This window comes from Coturnix japonica, chromosome 7 (assembly GCF_054131305.1).
Source record: "Coturnix japonica strain WE chromosome 7, WE-NBRP24, whole genome shotgun sequence".
Classification (NCBI taxonomy): domain Eukaryota; kingdom Metazoa; phylum Chordata; class Aves; order Galliformes; family Phasianidae; genus Coturnix; species Coturnix japonica.
This window is the reverse complement of record NC_140669.1, coordinates 28,790,454-28,801,708: the sequence shown is the minus strand read 5'-3', so window position 1 is coordinate 28,801,708 and position 11,255 is coordinate 28,790,454.

Below are 11,255 nucleotides of genomic sequence, written 5' to 3'. Positions count from 1 at the left end.
ACTCCAGGGCACTATCGGGAGCTCTGTATGAGGGATTTTCTTGATGTTTGAAAGAAACACATCAAAGATGGTGGAAATTCAGGCTTTTAGAAAGCTTTTGTGGTCACAGTCCTTCCACAAATATCTTTCCTCGTGTACTGTATTTGATGTAAGTCTATTTTCTTTTGCGTCTGTGCCAGCGTGGTCAGAGACCTTCCTGGCTTTTGCTGCGGGTAAAATGCTCTTTAGTCAGAGATGTCTCTGGTATAGACGTTCCAAGTGTGAGCCAACTGTAGAATGCAGCATATACATTTGGCCTGCCAAGGCTTTTCTTGGGCCAGGGCAGGTTATGACAGCTTTATCGGTTTCCTTCAGAAGCTTCTGCTGGAGCTGGTGTCTGGACAGTCTGGCTGAGCAAAGCAGCACAAGCCACAGAGACTGGTTTGGATTGGGGTAAAAAATGCAGGGTTTCCAAGAGTATCTGTGTATATTTAATCAAATATTGAATGAACAGACCAATACGCGCTATGTATTTGTATATTCCAACACAGAGTAGTGAGTCAAAATTCCACCGTACTGATTTCTTTTTTGCTTTATACTGAGTATTTGAAATAACTGGTGGCACTAGAAACCTTCTTAGCCTTCACGTTTCCCTGTACTGTTAAATTGTTTTAATTTAATCTAAGGTAATTAATGCATCTTATATCATATCCTTTCTTATTTCTTAGCCATATTTTCAATCAATCTGCAAATTTCAGAGCTTTGCCACTATCAAGAATGTAGAGAAGGCTGGTATATGGTAAGAGGCATTTTGTTATTTATTCTTCTCTGATATGTGAAGTTTTGAATCAGCGTTTGGTTGTTCAGTCTGTCCTGGATAAAGCTGTCCCTAGTTCATAGGTTAGGCTGCAGTGATGAAGCAGCAGGGAGGTTTCATCTTATATCTGCAATTTAATGTCACAGTACTGGCTGCAGGCCTTTGAAGAAGTGCTCCATGTTTCTGAAGATATTCTATAATCCTCTATGCAGCCTTTAGCCAGTGCTCCTCCTTTCAGCTTATTATCAAAAGGAACAGATTATAAAGTATTATGTGCTTAATATTTTTAAAAGATCCATGGTAACCAATGTTACGGTGGAAATATAAAGATTCATTTATTTCACATGCAAAAAAAATTTCTCTAATGAATGATACTATCCCAATTACTGCATTTCTAAATACTGCATTTCATAACCCATTAAGTTAGAACAAAATAAGGAATTTATGTAGATCAATGTGGAGCCAGCAAAAAAAAAAGAAAACAATGTCACTGAAGCAACAGAGTGGTTTCTTGGTGCTTTTTCTGGCAGACAGAATTGTTTTATTCTCCTGATGGATGTTTTAGCTGTCATTAGCAGTGCATGCCCTAGAAAATTTTGACTACAATTAAATTCTTTAATAATGCCAGGCTGCAGTGTTTTTATCTGTGATGTTCTCATATCCTGAAGATTTTTCTACTTTTTATTCTGTTAAAACTTTAAGTGCTGTCACAAGTAACTCGACCTGCCATTTTGTGACCACAAGCTGAACTCTGCCACAAAAATGTTACTTCTTCAGTTTTGTCCCTGATCTGAAGTGATATCATGGTTTTGCTCTTTCTGGAAAAGCTCGAACAAAGCTCAAATTTGTGGTTTTAATGTAAGTCTGAACACACGGATTGCAGATCTCAGACTGACCTACTAGGAAAACCCTCACAACCATCTGCTTCACTGTAGTTAGCAAAATCTCAAGTAATTTTTGTCACTGGCCTAGACTCACAGCAAGGGACTCAAGTCAGTCCCATTTACATCCGACTGGCTATTTACCCCTTTAGCAGCCCTGCAGCACATGGAATGGACTCCCCAGGGCAGTGGGCCAGGCCCTGAGCTGCTGAAGCTCAGAGAGCATTTCAACACTGCTCTCAGACATGGCGTTTGGGTGGTCCTGTGTGGAGCCAGACATTGAATTTGATGATCCCTGTAGGTTCTTTCCAACTTGGGATATTCTATGATTTTTCCTACAGCCGTACCTTAATGATGATTATTTGCAACTCTGCGATATCTCATGCTATCTGTACGTAACAGAAAGAATCTGAAAAGGGCTGAGATGCCTCTGCTGAGAGAGCAGGCCTAAGAAACCCTTCCAAGACACACAGGTTTCTTCCAGTCTTTGTGAGACAGAAATAATTTTGCCTAAGACAAGCAGTTAGGATTTCATCTCAATTCTGTACAGAGTCTGCACGCCGGAAGAATATGAGGGCAACCAGAGAAGAAAACCTACAGGAACATGACAGTGGCAAGTATGCTCAATGCACATATAACACCTGGATGCTTTTGTTTATGTATGCCATTAATCATGACAGCACCAGGGATCAAAACCCCAGGCTGATTTAAGGGAAAATACATTAGTTTCAGTTTCCTCTGTTTGCACCTGTGCCTGATGTATCACCAAGCAATTGTTTTGAGTTGCTGTGGTTCAGCATGGCTGCTGTGAGCACCTCCTGCTGTCCTGGGAAGCAGGAATGTTGTGTCATCCACATTTTCTAAAACTGAAGTTTATATTTTTTTTAATTAGTTAATTTTAAAAGAGTAAGTACTAGCTCTAGCTATAAGATTAGGAATGAGGCCCTTCTGAAGGATGGATGGAAACTGAGCGTTGTTCGCTTTATGAGGAGGGAAGATAGGAGTGATGAGCAGCTAGGACAGAACTCAGGAAAAAGCTCCACTGCACTCCTCTGTATTTCTCACGACAACTGTAGACAAGGTAATTTAAACCACCGTGCTTCAAAGCGAGAGATTTAAAACTTAGCATCTGGTTGTATTATGCTGTTTTTGTGCTTCGTGGTATTAGCTTGTGTAGACTTGACAGGAATTAATAAGAAATACCTCCTGGAAGAAGCAGCCAGTATATTTCTGTGATTCTTTCAGCTGTCAAGAAATGTGTATGGGCTACTTTATTCTACCACCATAAACTGCAGATATAACATCCATTTGGATATGAACATAGACATGTGAATGGCAGCTTAATCTCACAGTGAAAATCTGCGGCAGGCTCAGTAGCAGACTGCACAATTGCAAATGATAGCGTAGGAAAAAGGGGCAAGAATAATGCTATCTAAACCCTAAACAGCACAAGCATCTTCATTTCAGCTGATTCTGTTTGTTACTTTGTAATCTGTATCACTCATCTAATTTCATTGCTGTCCCTCTCTTTAATAACGTTTATCACAACACTGGAATTTTAAACAATTACATGGGAAAAGACTTGTAGAAACAGAACTGAGGCAGGAGCCTGCGATGTTCATAGCGGCCTTTTGAAATGATTGCCTGGTGAATGCTGACCACAGCGCAGTTGATATAGCTTCTATCACATGCAGATGGCTCTTTGTGTGGTTTTCTTTGCTGTAACAGCAATACATGTCAAGGTGACACTGAACCAAATTACAGCAAGAGTTAGCAAACAAAAACCCTTACTAATGTATTATCAGACTTTTTCATTTAGGAGGTTTGTTGATTCTGGCTATATTGATATCCCTGGGGAAAATTCAATGTGTTTTTTGCTCTAAGTCTTTCACATCTGAAATTAATATTGCCAGAGATTATTGAATTATCTGGATTCATCTGCTCTTTCCATCTGTTAATAAAAAGTGCAACCACATGCTTTTCTTCTGGATGGTTGGCACGTGGTTTACCTTGAAAATATATAACACATCTAAAAAGCTAAATATTTGATAGCTGATGAAGCACTGTTTGGCAAAAATGCACTGATGTAAGGAGTGAGAAACCATGTACTTCAGCTGTATACAGAAAATAGAAGCCTGGCTAAACTCTGACAGAGTATGAACAGTAATTGATGGGCATCCTGTGAAGGATAAGATTGAGTAAATTGGATTGAATTGGTCCGAGTAGCAGGGTCAGTAGAGGACAATATTAGTCCTTAGCAATTCTAGAGGGAATCTTTACTATTCTAAGAAAAATAGGTTTGAATTTCCATTTAAGAGTCATTTAAGGATTGAAATATATAATTTGTTATATTTGTTATTGGCCCCAAATAAATAGCAAACATCAAGTAAATTGTGAAGGCTTTTGATGTGCCAAAGATTGTAAAAAGTCTCAAAAGAGACCGTGTCAGTAACACTGAAAAATGAGCTTTATGGAATATGTACAGATCGATATTTATCTTAATCTCAGACAGTAAATGTGTGAATTGTTTAATCAACTCTAATTTTGCTAGATGGGGTGTATTCTAAATATGGCAGCTGACAATGATTTACTGAACACCTGAGGACATGCTGAGTTTTTTTTTCAGTGGAGTGATTATGGAGTCACTGAGGTCATAATCCTTGCGATCCCCAGGGACTGCAGCAAGAGAGACAGATCAGGAAAAAACACAAGAAGCTGAGTCCAGGAGCTTTTTAAATCAACATTGCAGTCCAGCAGGAAGCAGTGGTGAGAGTAGCTGTACTGTATTTTGAATGATATACTTTATTCTCAGTTCTAATTTTTGTTATTCACAAACTGTATTGCTTTGTTTTCTGACCTCCTCTCTTTGCTTCGTGTCCTTCAGTGCTCTGGTTCCCTGTCCCCTTCCAAGGGGTAACCTTTTCCCCTCGTGTGCTCATTTCCACCTTCCTTCTCTCTCCTCTCACACACTATCTTCAGCACTCACTTCCCCAAAGCTTTCAGCTTTGAACCATGGTAGTAGCTCAGCATTCCTAGGCTTTGCCATGGTGACTTCTTAATTCCACGGACCCTTTTCAAATAAGACAGAGAAGGGGGACATAATAGTTAAGCCATCGTTCTTTTTTTTCTGGGAAGAAAAATTGTGCGTTTATACATAGTGGTGTGTAAAGTTCTTGGATAGAGTGCAAAATCAAGCAGCTTAATGATTTCCTTGGCCAAATAAGTCTTGGATCATTTTTCTGGACACAACCAGTTGATGCATTGCACATCCCTCTGTCCAAATGGAAAACAGCTCATTCTCTGGACAGATTCACAGCTGATTTAAACTGTCAGAGCACTCTTTTATTCAACTGAGTTTTGAACAGTGTCTAGCTATATATCTAGAACATAGTATGTTCTCTATATCCTGTTTCCTCCTATCAACATGTATCTGTGCAGATGTAAACATTTAATCACATATTTTCCAATTATCAGACTTGGTATGATTGAAAAGAATATCACTGTTAATTTTGTTATTTTTACTATGTTTATTTTGACAGTTCCTCATTAAAAGTGTATAAAATTTTAAAAATTAATTCAAATCTTGTTTAGGAATAACATTTAAAGCTCATAAAATTAATTAACACAAAACTCTTTAGCAATTCAGTCCTCAGAATTTTGTAACAAGTGGTCTCTGAAACTAGGGAAGGGGAAAAAAAGGGAATGTAATTTTTGTCTTGTTCAAATAAACACAAAGTTCAGACAATTTGCTTTACCAAAACCTAGAAAATGTGTTATACAGGGCTGTAGTAGAGGTGCTGCCATTAGAGTAACTGCTTGCTGGAGCATCCAACCTTGAAAATAACATGCAGTTTCTTCCTCCATCTCAGGGAGGTGCTGGTACCTCAGAGAAGTATTGGATGAAATTATACCGTATGTTGTCAGGAGGCCATTCTATCCCTGTAATTTATGTGTGATACCTTTCATTCCTTTAAAATACACAGCAACCCTTAATATTCCATAAGAACAGGATTTGCTTTTTGTAACAGAGGTTTATGCATTTCCAGTGCTTTTCTATTTCAGTCCATAGTCTCTCCTTCCCAGCTTCACAATCAGCAGTTGACCGCATGGTAGGATGCGAGTTGCTGATGAAGAAGGGAGCCACTAGGCTTAGGCAAGCTTTTAAGTGACAGAGGCAGTTCTCTCTTTATATGCATTTTTAAAGCTTGTGATTAGCTGCAGATAATTTTTTACATCCAAATGGATGAGTTCTAAACTGTAGCGAGTGAAAACTAATATCTTTGGAACAGTGTCTCCTTGTGCTTATTGTTACAGATGATTATAAGCTAATGTGCACTTTCCATAAAATTTAGTGTGTTTCATGGCCATAAAAGCATGACAGTGAGAATAAAAAATAAAACATCCTGTTGTACTGCCTGCAGCTCAGTTTTCCCTTTTGCTGCAAGGATGGTTCACACAAAATAGAAGCAGTGATTTATCTTTTCACGTGAAAAAAAAAAAATTATTTTTCCATGAGAGTCAATATGCCCTGGAGAGAAATGAAGTTTGCAAAAGCTGTCAGCCTAACTTCTTTACCATTTACCATGGGAAAGCCAGTGTTAACAATCTAGTTTTACTGCTTTCCAATCAGGGAATCAAAGTGTATATCCTCACATTCATCTCAGCTATGGTTCCCTTTATAGCCATGCTTACCTATGAGAAAAACCATAGAAGAGACACGTGGATTCTGTTGTTTGTGTCAGTACTTTGCTTAAGGGTCATTACTCAAGCTGGCACCAACTTCTTGGCTTTGTAGTCTCGGAGAACTGTGGTGGCCATCTGTAAGATCTGAAATCTGCAGCTGGATTCAATCAGATACTATTGGAATAAACCTTGGAAAAAGAGTGGCTAATGCCAAGCTGTCTGTCACTGTCAATTTAGCTCTGCTTTAAACTTTCAAACCTAAATTTCCGTGAGCTGCTGGGAAACTATAAAATCAAACATCTTATTAAGCAATGCATGTTTCATCCTAATGAATATATCACATATGAGATGAAGGATGAAGTATAATTTGTTACATGCCTGACAGCAGAGACCGCCTGGACCACACTGGCCTATCCTTCTGCTGTAACTCTTAGAAGAAAGTGTTTGCTTTACATAAAAAGGGCGAGGTCATCAGGAGCTTGTCCAAACCAAACTGGCCAAACAAACTGAATTATGACAGTGGAGTCACGCAGATAGCAACTCACTGTAAACTGAACTTATGTAAGGTCATTAGACATGAGAAAGTTTCTAATTTGTTCTAAAAGACAGATAGGGGAAGTGGGGTCATAATCAAGTGCCTTCAGACAATTCAGGCTTAAATCAGTTCTTGACTTTTTTTTTTTGGGGGGGGGGAGGAGGGGGAAGGGAGAGGGGGAATAACATATAGATAATAAAGTTTATAAGTAATTTGGTTCCAGACCAATGAAATAGGAAGCAGTTTAGTATTTGCAAGATTACAGTCAATCCTGAATCATTCAACACTAATGACACTTTATCGACTTCATAACCTTAGATTTAGACACAACAAGATTTTTTGGCTTCCTGATGACTTTCTTATAATTAAAGTAGAAACAATCAATTATAATTTAAAACCATAATCTAGTAAATGTCATCAAGGAGGAAAAAAAATGAGTGATGGATTTCTTTAACATAAAAACTGGTGTTGCAAACCCTATTTCATGTAGGTGAAAAACAGGAGATGAAAAAGCATTTGCTTTTAACGGGTGCTTATATTGCGTAGTATAGTTTTAAAGAGCTCTTACTATCAAAACTGAATTAACAAGCTTCGACTATAGTGATGTTAAAATATAATCCAGAAATGCATCATTATATTTATTTGTTCCATTACTGAAGCATCCTACACTCATTTTGTAACCATCGCAAAAGGCTTCCTCTGTTAATGCTGCAATTTCAAGGCCAAAAGTCAAACTGGAAAAGAAAAGGAAAGGAAAGGGAAAGGGAAAGGGAAAGGAAAGAGATGTTGCTGTTCTGGGAGCACCTTCAGCTTGCACTGCCCCCTGCATTGCTGTTGATCAGCTTGTTTCACAATGCGCTGGTTGTGGTACAGTTCTGACTTTTTAATTGTGTCATTTTACAGCAAAATTTTAATGAAGAAAAATTTTTAAAGCATTTTGATAAATACTGATCACACCTCAAGTGTGTGCTCAGTAGAAGTTGTTTCTAACTGAAACCGAACATGGCATTAATAACAGTAAAATTTGAATTACAGGCTCTAAGCCTGACTAATGTAACAAAGAAATGTTTCATTATTCTCCGGTTTTCACATCCTTAGCGCTCTGGTTCTAAGAAGCAGTTAAACAACCCTTCCCAACTCACCTACAATATGGTGCAATATGCAAAGTCTGATGATCCTTAGTTTAATTAAGAAGTTTAAGTTTTGAGATATTTTCTTACATCACGTGAAACGTCACTAAATTACAGGGATTGGGTATAGATAACGTAAAAATGTTATTTTAATATATCAAGACTGATAGAAAACCATAGCTCAGATATCAGCACATTTGCCCCCCCGCAGAACAGTTTTTAAATAATTCTGCCTGTGTTGTATGTAATGCGAAGCACCTGTGGCTCAAGAAACCATCTGCTGAACCTTGCAGCGAAAGCTGGTGAATAAAAGACTCTGATTAGGTCTGATTAGCATTTGTTCTCTACACATTACAAAGTGAAACCACGCCGGGCACAGAGCCTTTCTGTTTGTAGCCTAAGGGTGAACATTTAAGTATTCCTTTTGTTGTGTTGATATTAGCAGGAGACACAGTTATCTTGTGTACTTGTATTGAAGTGTTCTATAGGGTGTGTCAGCTAATTCAAAGGTACGTTTCTGTTGTAGGTCAGAGAAGATTTTTGTTTGGATCTCAGTATCGATATTTAGGATGACATTTCTCAGCAGTTACGACCTAACTGAGATAAATATCACGTAAAATGAGTTTGTTGAGTGCTGAGACTTATGAGCGCATTCAGTTGTTTCTGTCATAAGACTTTTTTGGAGTAACATCACCATAAATGAGCATACTGTATTTCTTCTGTCCATCTTTCCTGAGGTTTCCTTACTGATGAGGGAACAGTTGTAACAGACTGAGAACAGACTGAGGAATTTTCAGCAGCTTGCTGCCATGGTAAATATATTGACTGGATGATTGTCTAAGAGTACACTAAGAACTTAAAAAAGTTTTGGAAAGACTTGGAAAAGACGGTATTTGTGTTACTGTAGTGTTGTGTGCTATAACTTTACCATTTGTACTGGAAACCCCTGTAATATGTCTAAATTTTTAACTTTCTTGCTTTGGCAGAAAGATAGGCCTTGCAGCCATAAAGCTAGCACAGTTTATATTTTGGGTTACATGGCACTATGAGTGTATGATGGAGTTGGAATCCTGTCAGGCAGACGAAAGATAAAAACAGTGCAGCTGAGGTGTGAATCCAGGAAGGACAGGCTAAGGGTCAGGCTGGAGAAGAGTAAAGTCTGTAGGCATCCTAAGGCAGGATGCAGACAGAGAATCTTCTATTTCAGAGCACTTGAAGACATGAAAGAAAGGGAGCGGAATGTGGGCTCACAGGTGGTCCAGCAGGTGCAGTGAGGTTTGTGTGGGTGAAGAGCAGCAGCAACTTGCCATTTTTGTTGGTGAGTCCCCATCTTCAATACTAGTCACAAAGCATGCATCTTCAGCTCACAAAGCTAAATGCCACCTGGCTGTCTCTTGTATTTCTGATTAGTTATGTTTTAAAGGAAGATCAGGCAGCTTTGAGAGGGTAGTCTCTAGCTCTCATATTGCAAAATCAAACGTAGAAATCCATTTACAAGTTCATATTAAATTCAGTCATTGTAATTACTTGTACTGCAGATTGCTTGTTACAGCATCTCTCTGTTGATGTAAAGCCTAAATAGCATACTGATGCTGTTCAAAGCACAAAGATCTAGAAATTCTCCAGAGAATTTCTAATGTGTCTAAAGAATGATAGCCACAAATATATAATTTCCATAGGTACTCAAGACTATCATCTATCAATAAATGGCAGGTAAGAGTATTAGAAATCATGTGTTCACAACTCGTAGTCCTGTGGCTAGGTTTTTTGCTTGCTTTTTTTTAGGAAAGCGATCAAGAAGAGTCTGTGATAAGCAGCCTTCATTTTGTTTCTTGACCAGCCTCCGTGTGTTACTTATTTTTTCTGTCTTCCCTTCAACAAAACTTCTTTCTGGGAAATACTCATAGGACATATGTTTTGAATACTTCTATTAATGTTAGCTGGCATGGCTGTCTCTCGAGCCTACACAGACCTGGTGTGCGTGTTTCATAAGACACACGTGTCACTCCCAGTCTGTAATTCAAAAAGCTCTTTAAGTTCGGCTGTGCTTTACTGACAGCCTGGCTTTGTGTCTTATTCTTTTATCATGTTTTGTTTCATGGCCGATTTTCTTTTCTATGTTTTGTTTTTCTCATTTCCTAAGCCAAAATGGTTGTTGGGCTCATTTTATTTCCGTTCTCAGTTAATAGAACAGAAATGTTTTCGAACATATATGCTCTTATTAGTGAAATATATCAGGGTTTATTGTCTTCCATGTTGTGAACAGTTCTCACTTACAGCTTTGTCTGCTGCTTAATTCAAATCTGTATTACTGGCACAATTTGCCTCAACACCATTTGGAGGATCGAGGCAAACATTTTTGGCTGAGGGATCATTTGGAAACAAATTTTCTGAGTTGGCAGTTTTTCCATCCGAGTAAGTCAAAGGACTGCTCGCGTGCATGCTGCTCATGTGAGTAAAGGATTTTAAAATGTCTGTTTCTCTTTTCTAAGTCAAACCTCTGTAAACAAAAAGGAACTGAGGATTGGATCCTTGTGCTGAACTTAGTGGTTCCACCACCCTCAACGTGTAGCTTTAATAATGATTTAATTAACTTGGTTAAACTACATGAGCAGTTTAAGGAAAAGATCATTCTAGACTAATAGGTTTTATGAAAACAAAAAGATTGATAAAAGGATGGGTTTTAAATGAGGCTGAATGCAATTCATAATAGCAATTATTCCTATCGACAACAGCTTGGTAAAAAAAATATGGTGCCTATTTTGTGAAAGACTTCATTATTGAACAAAGCTGTGACTTCGTGCTTCAGCATATGACAGTGCTTAAATACATTAACAGCTTGTACCGAGTGCAGACCATTTAGTCCCAGATCTTTGGAATTTTTATAGAAAATAGGCAAATGAAATAAATCTAAAATGCTTTTATGGCCACTGAACCTTCTTGTGAGTAGATACGCATAAACATCCAGAAAGTTTCTCTTGATGGAGGTCCTCCCTAAGCACTTCAGCCCTGTGGGAGAGGCTCCTTTGGAAAATAAGCAAGCATTTCAACAAATAGACCCCCGTATTTCTGCTTGGTGCATGGAAGGCCAGGCATAGGGAAGTACAATTATTTGCTTAATGGAACTGGCAGTACCAAAGGCAACATCTCGTGGTGGGTAGAAAGTCCTCCTCATCACCAGAGTCCTGCACATGTTGCAGCTACCACTGAAATGTTGCTAAAAGCCACAG